Below are 11,898 nucleotides of genomic sequence, written 5' to 3'. Positions count from 1 at the left end.
AATTATTTTTATGGACCAATTCCTAAACTTGGGTTTGACCAAGGAAACCCATCAGTAAAATAAAACCATTTTTCTTGCAAGTTACATATCTCAGAAAGTAGAATGGAGAGCATATTCAAATGCCCTTTTTGCACAAATTTAGAGATCTAAAATTAGTTTTTTGATTAGACATAGAAGGTTGGGGGTGCACTATGTCCCTAACATGACTGATTGGTAGCATCCTACATCGACACTAACCCTTCATATTAATTCTAACTTGGAACTAAACAATTTTTGGGTTTTATAGATCACATTGTTTTAATTCTAGGATACCAATTTCAATAGTTTTGGACACCATTTAATATCCCACTTATAGGTTTGTATAGCTCGAGGTGATCTTCTCCTCTTTCCTATTTCAATAAATATTTCCATTCTTTTTCTCTTAGATTTTATATTACATATCTAATTGTATAAATCCCCTCTTTATGGAGGTGATGGAGAAGTAAGTCTAAGCAATTTACCTTTTTTCATTGTTTTACGAATTGACACTTTATCTTGTGTTAATAGAGTATACATTAGGAGGAGAATTTTAGATTTTACCCTTCATATTTTCATAAGGTATTGGATTCATTTTCCCCTCTATAAAATTTTAATAGGTCATATTTGATCCACCTTAACCTTACTTGGATATGTCTTTCTTTAAGCTTTATCTTTACCTTCGACTTTCCATTGCTTGGCAATGTGAACACTTCATGATTTTAACTTCTTTTCAAAATGCCATATACCTCCATCTTCCACATCTCTACTATATACATCTACAAAACCACAACTTTATCACCCAATGGTACTCTTTTATCTTATCATTGATTTGATACACCTCTATTTTCAATGAATGTAGCAACTATTGAGCCTCTTGATGGCCCACCAATTGAATCTTAGCCTCTTTGAAACTAAGACAAAATTAAAATTCTTCATCAGATGTTCAAGTCATTCATCTCTGAATCCCAAGCCATTATCAACTTACTTCAAGGATGAATTACGAGATCCTTCACTTACTTTGATAGTAGTTCTTTGTATAGTACCATCCCTTTCCTCTTCATCAATAACCTTTGTAAAAGAAAACCTATCTTCTTCTTCACTCTCAAATTCCAACTTGATTTCTTCTCCTTGACCATTCTCTTTAATTCTTCTAGCATTTTGCTTATCTTACTCAATTATTTTTGCCTCATTTCTTCATTTTTATTTCTCCTTTATTATTACTCTCTTTTCTTATTTCTACCATACAAGTGTTCATTCAACTCTTTTAATGCCTCTAGCAGTTGCCTCTCTAACCTTGTCAAACTGATCTTGTGCATATCCTAGTGATGTAGGAGCATCTAGTGATGTAAGAGAAATCCTCTCTCACGCAAAAAATATTCTTAGTGCTAGTTTTTGTTTAATATTTTTTAAATTTTTGGATACCCATTTGGGCCAAATATAGATTCCAACCCTCGTAGTTCCACTATTACTTTTCTAGGTTAGTGTTTTTGTGCATCTTGAGATATGCAAATGCAAAATTTAGGTTATTTTTCTCTAGAGATAAAACAATGAGTATTTATAGGGTTTTGGTTGGAGGGAAGGTTGTAATTATAATTTCTAGAACTCCAAAAAGGAATCAAATCAAAAGGTTTCACGGTTTGAAAGTTATTGCAATTTTAAGTCGCCTAGAGATCTCCTAAGAATACTTTGAAGCCTAGTTTGAGACACTAAATGGCCTTGTATAGATCAAAAGAATGGTGAGAAGAAAAAGTATTCCATAGGTATATAGAGGGGTTAGAGAGATTTTCAAAAATTCAAATTGGTTCTTCAATTGGAGTCCCAGATCAAAAGTTATGCCTCGTGAAAGTTTGACTACCATTTTGGGAACCTTCTAATTTTGTGGCAACTTCTAATGTGAATTCTAGAACCTTGTGTTTTAGTGGTGGCCACAAAATGACACAATGTAAAATGTATTCCTAACCCCAAACCTAATGTGGGTTACTTAAGGTCAATTCTTCTAATGTAAAGGCAATTTTTGTGGAGTTTGAGAAAAGGTACTATGAGAAGGGCTTTTCTCCAGAATTTAAAATTTTTGTAAGCCCATAGGGCCTATAGAGAGTCAATTTTCGGTAATTAATGTAAAAGAATAATATTTCTAATAATAAAAGCCTCCTTTCCTATTGTGTTCATTTTGTCTTGGGTTGTGCCCTCATCATCTAGGCTCGAATGTCTAACTATATGGATACATATCCTATATATTCTCTATTTGATTACATTATTCTATATCTAGAAAAATGGAACCAATCACAATTCCTAATCAGTAAGGACAAACTCTTCAAACCATTTGTGAGATACAACTTCTTACATTACATCTTGGCTTTAAAGTCACTGTCCTAATTAATCAAACATGGAAAAATATAAGGTTCTTTCAAATTGATCACCTAATCTTTACACTTCCAAAGACATATTAATGGTCAATCCTCAAAAAGACTAACTCTCCCTACCACTTTATATACTATCCATTCTCTATCTCTAATCACATACATTTTATGATCATATTTTATTTCATGATTACATTCCAATAATTGATTATATCTACAACCATCATTGTTACCTTTCACAAGAATGATATCATACTCCTTACCTTGAAAAAAATTAGGATCATTTCCCCCTTCTATTGATCTCTCAATAATATCCCATTCTTTTAAAGAATCTTCTCTTACCTAAACTCTACTAAAAAAATTGTTCCACTACCTTATTCCATCCACTATTAAAAATAGGTCATAACCTTGAATGAAACCCATCAATACCTTGGAACCCAAACCATTGAAATGCATTAAAATTTTCTCACACTTTCCTTGATGCCTACTATTTTTCTAAATCCTAGATCCAAAAAAACAAATTTGTTTACAACTTCAAATTTCATTATATGATAATCACTCATTCCACTAAACTATGACTAAGATTACCCTTTCTTGGCTCCACAACAACTCTCAACTAGTAACAATATATTTTACTTTTTCTAACAACCCATCCATAACCCTCATGATAATCACAATCAACATGCATGAATGAAGTGTTGATTTGATTAGCTTATCATTGTTCTTATACCTAGAGATGGTTTCACAACACTTCTCTTCACCAAAATAAGGTGTGGATTCACACAGTGAACTAAAAACATTAGAGAACTACAATACATGATCTTCCTCATTTATAGACTAGTTTTAGGGCTTGGATCTATGCAAATATGAAAAATATTACATTTTTGGTAATTATAGGTTACCCTAGCAAGTGGTTGGACAAATTTTACTAAAATGATAATAAATTTCTAAATTTTTAATAAATTTTTTTGATTCAAATAAAAAATCATAGAGATTTTATCCCTCTCTTGAATCCAATAGGTTTAAGGGCCTTAAAATAATAATAAGACACAAAAACTATGTCTACAGTTAGACTATTATCTTATGGCCAAACATAAAAGTGCACAAATCTTAACTTTTACAGATTAAGATTTAATAAAGTATATTATCTTGTGAGTTCATCTCCACCATGTTCTTCTCTTAACTTGTTTTCAACACACAAAAATTGGTGTATTGAATTTTCATGTTGTTTGAATGATGTATGCTTTCATGTGACATTATTGGATCTAAATTTAAGATAAAGTTTTGTAATTTTTAGATATTTATAGATCAAATACTTTATGTGTTGGTGGTTTAAATTGTTCATGTTTCTTGTAATTGGAAATTTACTATTATTATGATAATTTTCTTCATACCAAAGACCAACCAAATGCTTAAAACATATTACAGATGTAAGAGTCATAAACTTTGGAGGTATTTCATGTTCGAGCAGGAGGATTTTGTTGTGATCTATGTCTTGGCTAACATTTTTTTGTCTATGTTTAATATTCTAATTAATAATGATTAGGCCTTTTTAATTAGATAGAGAATTTTGAGAAAACCTTGTTGATCCTTCCAAGGCTAACTATATGTATAAATAAATGAAATGTAATGTATTTGTGACTGTGTGGACATTGATATGAGAGAGATGTGTGAATAATGATAGAGGTCAAGTATTGAAAAGAAAGAAAGTTTGTGTAATTCAATGGAACTAACGTAGGCATGTTGAAGATGCATTTTTATAGGACATATAATTTATGGTTGTGACAAATTTTTAATAAAGTAGTAAGTCTTCCCTAGGTAGTAAGCCTTTTTAATTTTGAGAAGTGAGTTCTAGAAAGTGTGTTTGAAAGCATGTGCACTCTCATTGTATTAATCATAATAAGGTAAAATGCATTCAATAAAATATATCATCATGAATGATAATCTTCGTCATGTCTTTTCCTTAATTGTGTTTCCACACACAAAAATTGGTGTAATGTGTGTTCATATTGTGTTGCTGAAAAACCCAAGAAAGGATATTCTAGTAAGATAATATCAACTAGCCAGACAAATCAAGACGAATAGTCTAGGAAATATAATTTACAATAATAGGAAATTGTTTGCTTGGAAATGATGTTATTGGGTTGAAGGGTACCTAGTATGGTATAAATATAATGAATCCATCAAAAAATATAAAGAAGTATTATTAGCTCCTTTAGATAATAGAATTTTGTTATTGCAATTTAAATTATTTTACTACTATGATATTTTTCTCATTATATAATGTGGGAGAGGGCACAAACCAATTACAAAATAGCTAATAAGGAGAAGGAAATGACCCACGAGGGGAGACCACCCGAAAAAAAATACCAATCTAAATAGAACTAGGAACCAAGAATAATAAAAATTACCAAAAGATAAAAACCAATAAAAAACTAATCTTAGGAAATAGGGTATCCTAAAATACTACCCTTCTTGATTGCATGCCATTAGGAAATGCATAAATGCACATTTTTTATCTTTATCTTGGGAAAGGAATGGATCATCAGATGCCTCCATACCCTAACCAAATCTCATCTCTTTTGTTTTCTTTTTGCACACCTATCTCCCAAATAATCTTAGAGAATCTAGATGGACCCAAAACACTTGCACATCATTTCTTTACTATAATCAATGATCTCCAAAATTATCTTTAAATCATGTTATTTACTTGCAATAATAGAAATGATATTGTAATGCCCTGCCAAGGGATCCAGTAGAATTAACCTAAAGTTTTACTAAGTTTGCCAAACAATTTTCTTTTTAATCAGGAAAGATAAACCATTCATATCAATCACATAGTAGTGGAAGCAATAACATGTAATCATCTAAAAGCATACATAACAGGTTGCATTCCTTAAGGATCCCAAGACATTGAGTCACTTTTAACTTAATTAAAACTAAGTCTAACAACTACCACATCCACATGAAAGAATAATGAAAAGTCCAAAGTCCATAGTATACATTTGTTCCAAATGCCTATTCGGAATGTTCAATCATCCATTGTACATGTCACAGGGTATGAAAAGCTTAAAAGATTAAACATATATAAAAATAAAGATACATAAACCTCATCAAATCCATGATACAAGTGCAATAAAATAAATGAAACCAATAACATACATGATACATCCATCCATTAATAAAGATATAACAACCATCGTAAAAGATAACCATCCTTCATAAAACACAACTAACTAAGTGCATGGTTCCTCCCAATCATTAATAGCATCATTAGACCATCATGGGCCCTAGCCATCCCTCGTGCGTAACATCCCAAGCCACCGAAGAGATCATCTGTACTATAGTAATAAGAATGTCACTCCTAAAACATGCTACAACATATGCATAAAGAAATCTAACATGCAAGAATAAAGCATAAGATGATCCTACAAATTAGATAACATCATCTATCACATGCTAAGCATCAATATAAAGAAATATACCAATAAATAACATCCATCATAAGATCCAAGAACTGAATGAAGGTAAATGCCAACAAAGAATGCTCCAGCCACGGTGACTACAGAAAGATCTCAAATCACATAACACAAGTACTCTCTAAGTCCAGGAATCCTAAAAGTATACTAACTCAAGGGTTCCAACACATAGATCAACATCTAGACCCAGAGGCACAAAAAATACATGTAGGAATCTACTATGTAAGCGAAAAAGTGTCATTGCACGAATCACGCTAGAGTTACCCTGGTAGTCTCTCAATAGACCCCAGCCCCCTAGTGATCCCTATGCAGCCACTATATCCTCTCGTACTAACAAAGCATACTATAGAATGCAAGGTCACAACCAAGCACTCTCTCTACTCCCATCCTGGTCTGTACTAGCACCCGAGGCATGGGCGAGAACATACAATTATCTTATTAAGTTCATTTTAATCCCTATTTAGTGTAAATATTTTCACTTATTAAATAACTTACAATGAGTTACCCTGGCAACCACTTAGGGCCTCGGCCCCCATTGCAAGCCACTTCCTAACACTACATGCAGATAACCTACCCTAAGCTCAAGAGATCACAAACTCACAGAATTACCTTAGTCCTATACAAGAGACTTGAAATCATCATAAAGATAATCTAAATAATCACATCAGTTCTCCACGAGAAATTGAAAAGCATCCAATGATAATCATAATATCCATTGGTTCTCAACGAGAAATCATAAAGTATCTCAAAGTAATACTGATTGAAGACTCCAAAATGGTCAAGTCAAACATGTCACAACATGACATCATCAAGATCAAAACAAACACTTTAGTCCCATCAAGGCGACTAGAAAGTAATCCAAGTATAACTGATCGATGACTCAAAAATGGTTAAGTCAAGTATCACAAATACATACACCTCAACTTCACACAAGAAGACTGGAAAGCAATAACAATCAATAAATACAAACATCTCATAGAGCATACAATCACATTACCATGGTTGGGTTTTAAAAAGATCGAGATCAACATCAGCATGACATCTCAAACACATAACCCCTAAGCCTCTGGTAACAACCTAAGACTGGTCAAAGCTAGGACAAACCCCAAAAATCCAAAACACATATAGCATAGAGAAACAAGATACAAACACATGTTTTGGTTTTCTTTTGCAATCACGTGGTTAAGCCAAATATGAGGTTTCAAATTTTGTTTCAAGTATATTTCAAGAGTATAAGATTCTTCTACAAGTCAACCCATTTATTTTTTGAATAACGCATAGAATTATCCCTCCATTAATTTAAACATTTTTTAAAAATAATTAGAAGATAATTATTTACTTATTTAAAATCATTGAACTAGTTTCCATTGACTTTTAGATAAAATCATTCACGTTATTCAAAACATTAGAATAATACTTATCAACTTTTAAATAATTAGTTTAAAATTTCCTTAAAACACTTCAAGGACAATCATTTATTTAAAATAATCTTCATTGATTTTAAGTAAAATCAATCTCATTAATTATTAAATTCCACTAAACACTTATTAATATCTCTTTTCTTTTAAAATTGCCCTCATTTAAAAATCCATATACTTAAATTGACTAATAATTAATTACACTTCTTCTACTATTAACTAATCTTAACTAAATTAAATTTAATTAGATTAGTTAATAAATCATATAAAACTAATGCATAATAATAAGATTCTATTTTAATTCAAACCCAAACCTAAATCAATTTCCAAATCTTGATTCTACTAAGGGAAGATTGCAATAATATTTTAATTCACATAACTGAATGAAACAATATGCATGCCCAAATTCCAAATTATAAAATTGAAGATTCATTCATAGAGAATTATTTAGACACACATAACAGACACAATGAAGATAGGAAGAGAAAGAGTGTAATAAAATATGCGAAATAATCACAAGTGCCTACTTGGACACTGATGTTAATTCATACACCTCAAAAAATTGTAGAGAAGCTCCTCCTCTTAGAACCTTCTCCTTTTTGAAAATTCCTTCCTTCTCCAACATTCAATATTTCTCGAAGAACCAAACCCCCCCAAGTGACTAGGACTGCTTGTAGAAGCATATGAGGGATGTAGAAGCATACTAAGAGAGCTTGTATATAAAGGCCTCTACGATGCATCTAGAATGTGTCTAGAAAGAATTAAGAGATAAGCATGACAACTAAGCACATATCTTCCATGATAAGAAGATAAACATGATGAGGTTTCTAGAATATTGTAGAAACCATGTGCTCAAATAATGTGCTAACTCCTAAGTGTAGACAACACGTGCATAATTAGAGTGCAAACTCTTGTGTTGTCAACATGACAACTCACAAGAGTTTTCATACTCCTATGTGAATAAATATTAAAATAATGCACATTGCTTTATTTAATATTAACTTTATTTATTTATTTATTTATTTTAAAATTAATTTATTAATTTTAAATCTCATGCACTTATCATGAATTTTTTTAATAAATTAATTTTTTTTCCACTTTTAAATTTATTTTCGAAACTTAATTGATAAAATATTTATTAACTTAAATAATAATATTATTTATCATTTATTTAAAAAATGAACTCTAAATATATTATTATTAAATTAAATAAATATTATCACATTCCAACTTTAAACTTATAACTTTTATCTTCAAATTTAATTATTTTATTTGATTAATTTCAAAATTAATTAAATAAAATTAAATATTAAAATATCATATTAATTTTCGATTTAATTAAATCATTAATTAAATCTTTTAATTAGACTCAATTAATAGGAAAATACACCAAAGACTCATAAAATAAAATACGAAAACCCATCATAGCAAAACACATACAAAATCAAACCAAGGGTTAATATCATGAATTATGTCATCTGACACATTCGAAGGGTACTTGACTTATATACTTGTCCTAATTTTCAATTAGGGCAAATGGCTTAAAGGGTTGGGATTCGAACTTGAGAATTTATCTCCCCTCTCTTACCATTGAGATAATGTGATAGGGTATGCTCATCCTAGCAATTCAGGGAAGTTGATACCCGGTACCTACAACCTGCATAAAATCCATGCATGTACATACAGAATATATACTAAGCTAAATAAGAAATGGCAGGAAGTGGTGCATCGTGTAGATCCCGACTAGCAGGTGACTATGACTCCCTTCCTTAACCACATCAGAAATGTCATACGGAAGGAAAACAAATATGCACACCATACACATGCAAGTATGGGGTAAGTATCGATAAGAAAACACACAGAATAAACCATCTATATAATCATCATTAATAACTGAAATCACTTGAATAATCATCACACATACATGAAATATAGAGTACCAAATGATCTCATCATATAACAAACCAAATCTAAAACAATATTTGATAATCTTAAAGTAGTGTTACTAATAATCAACAACATAAAACTGTCCTAAAAGAGTTCGGCAACAATAGAAAAATGCAAACTAGGGCAGGCACTACACATATATTTAGTGGTTTTAATTCTTCCATAACATAGCTAGGATAACACTCAATTAATTTAGTTCATGACCCTTCATTAATAACTGGTACTAATAGGCCAAAGTTCAAGATTAGGCACGAGTATATTAGATAGGAAAGATAAAGTTTCAATCTACTAATACTGGGATAAGATAATAGCTGTAAGGTAGATAAAATATGACACTTTAATAAACATTTGTCTCATCAATCATTAGTCAAAAAAAAACATCAATTAACTAGTTGTTGAAAATTCAAGTTAATTGGACATATTTTTATAATTTTTTCTACTAATCAAATCAAGGAACAACAATAGTTAAATTTCATCAATGGTTATGAATTTTAATTCATACCAATGTTTAAATACATTATCTATCAACCGATGTATAAGCACATATGAAAAAGGATATAGGGTCATAGGATTTAAATTGAACAAAGATATAACAATAAGATGAATTATGAAAACAAAACATATTATCATTTAAAAAAATAAAACTACTAACCAAATTTCTGTATTATTTTCTACCATTGATTCATTTGATAATATAGACTATATGAACAAGCTTACCTTGATCATGGTTAAGAACCACTGTGTGTTAGTCTGACTAGAATCATTATTAGTTCATAAAATTGGCTCAGTGAAAAGAAGGGCATCAACAAAGAAAGATGAATATATTAATGTAATTAAATGTAGTCCTCAACATGTATTTTATACAACAATCCCAAATATGATGGAATTCCCTCTAGGTTTGAACTTCATAAATAGGGGAATGCCCATATATTTTAATTTTTTTGTAAAAATGTGAGTGAAAAAACATCCCCAGACAACACTGGAGGTTTTCTTCTCCGTTCTTTCCCACCAGTGCCCATTTTAATGGAGAAAAATTATTAATGCCTATGCCTTTACCGATAAAAAAATAGCAATGATATATAAAATTTATTTTTGCTTTTTCCACATGAAATTAACACATATATACCTCATTTATCAAGATCTTAATATTATAATAATTGTTTAATCCATTAGTAAGGTGATTAACAATGGTCCAAACCTTCATCATGAAGTACCATAGAAGAGTCCCCAACTCTTCCATCTTCTTTTCCCAAATCCTCCAACTTCTTAATTTTTCTATTTAGTCATATGTGATTAAGATAGAATCCATCAAATAATATCATTATGTTTTTCTAAAGCTTCATCACAATTTTAGGAAACTCAAAATTGTAGCATAAAAAAGTGGGGGAGTAAGGGGGGAAGGTACTCATAGTTAAGGAACGGATGAAACCTAACTTATGAAAATATTTTCATTGATCCAATCTAGCCTAGTTGTCCAAGAGGAAGAAGAACTCTTGGAAATATCAAGGACTTTAGTATGCACCAGATTCTTTCCTTTTTCCAAACTTTTCATCATAGGAAGAAAAACTCTTGGAAATATCAAGGACTTCAGTATGCACCACATTCTTTCCTTTTAGGGTTAACTTGAGTAACATTAAAAATAATACATTGAGGAAACCAAGAAAATAATTATTTTTTGTACTCATTGGTATTGCACAACTTGAGGACAAGAGTAAGATTTGGATTGAGATTAAAAGTATACAAATGAGTTTCAAGAGAATGTAAATGAGGTAAGCAAGTTGTATATAAGCCACTAATAAAGAGTAATCCCTCTTTTAACCAAAGTGATAGTCACCAATTATGATAACAATGAGAAAATCCAAATTGGAAAATTAAGCTTGGCCACATGTCTAAAGTGATAATGCACATGAAATAATTAGGAATGAAAGAACTTATACCTTCTAATGAAATTAATGCAACTACATTCCCCCAAGAGGTCTTCTCTACTAAACCCATTCTACAATTAGGAAATTTTCTCTTCTCACAAAACAAATCTTTTAAAGTCATTCATGTAGAGATTTTATTGTATTCACAATCAACTCATTAGCCATAAAAATATTCCAAAAAAACTATCAAAGTAAACAAGCCAATAGAGACAAAACCCTTGTACTAAGCATTAGAAAAGTTGTTGTATAGTTTTAGGGTTGAAGCCTTACATGCCTTCAATATAGGCCACAAGATTAATATTGAGTGGGATAGGTCAAAAGAGACCATCATTCTTGAAAATATCACAATAATTTAATTTAAATTAGATCCTCCCTATCCTATTAAAAGACAAGAGGATAAATTTTTTATGTGAATAACTTGAAAATAGAAAGAAAGACTTGGAAGAAAAATTTAGAGAGGGATGTGTAAATGTAACAAGAAAACATGTAATCTTTTTAATGTTAACTAATATGGAAAACAAAGTGAAAGGCTATCATAGATATTGCAATACATGGATCTTTAGGTATTATGCAAGACTTGATAATCTATGATAACATCATGAATGCCGTTAGAGATATCATATATGGATGTCCATATCTACATAGAACCAGTGAAAGCGGTGAAGTTGGTGGGTCTATTTATTAATGTGCTCCCCTATTTGAAGGTGTGATTCAATTTGACATGTTCCAATATTGATAGGATGTGGTGGCA

Source organism: Cupressus sempervirens, chromosome 3, assembly GCF_028749045.1.
Source record: "Cupressus sempervirens isolate cs-2001-9-10 chromosome 3, ASM2874904v1, whole genome shotgun sequence".
Taxonomy (NCBI): Eukaryota; Viridiplantae; Streptophyta; class Pinopsida; order Cupressales; family Cupressaceae; genus Cupressus; species Cupressus sempervirens.
The sequence above is the reverse complement of the archived record's forward strand: the minus strand, read 5'-3'. Positions refer to the sequence as shown.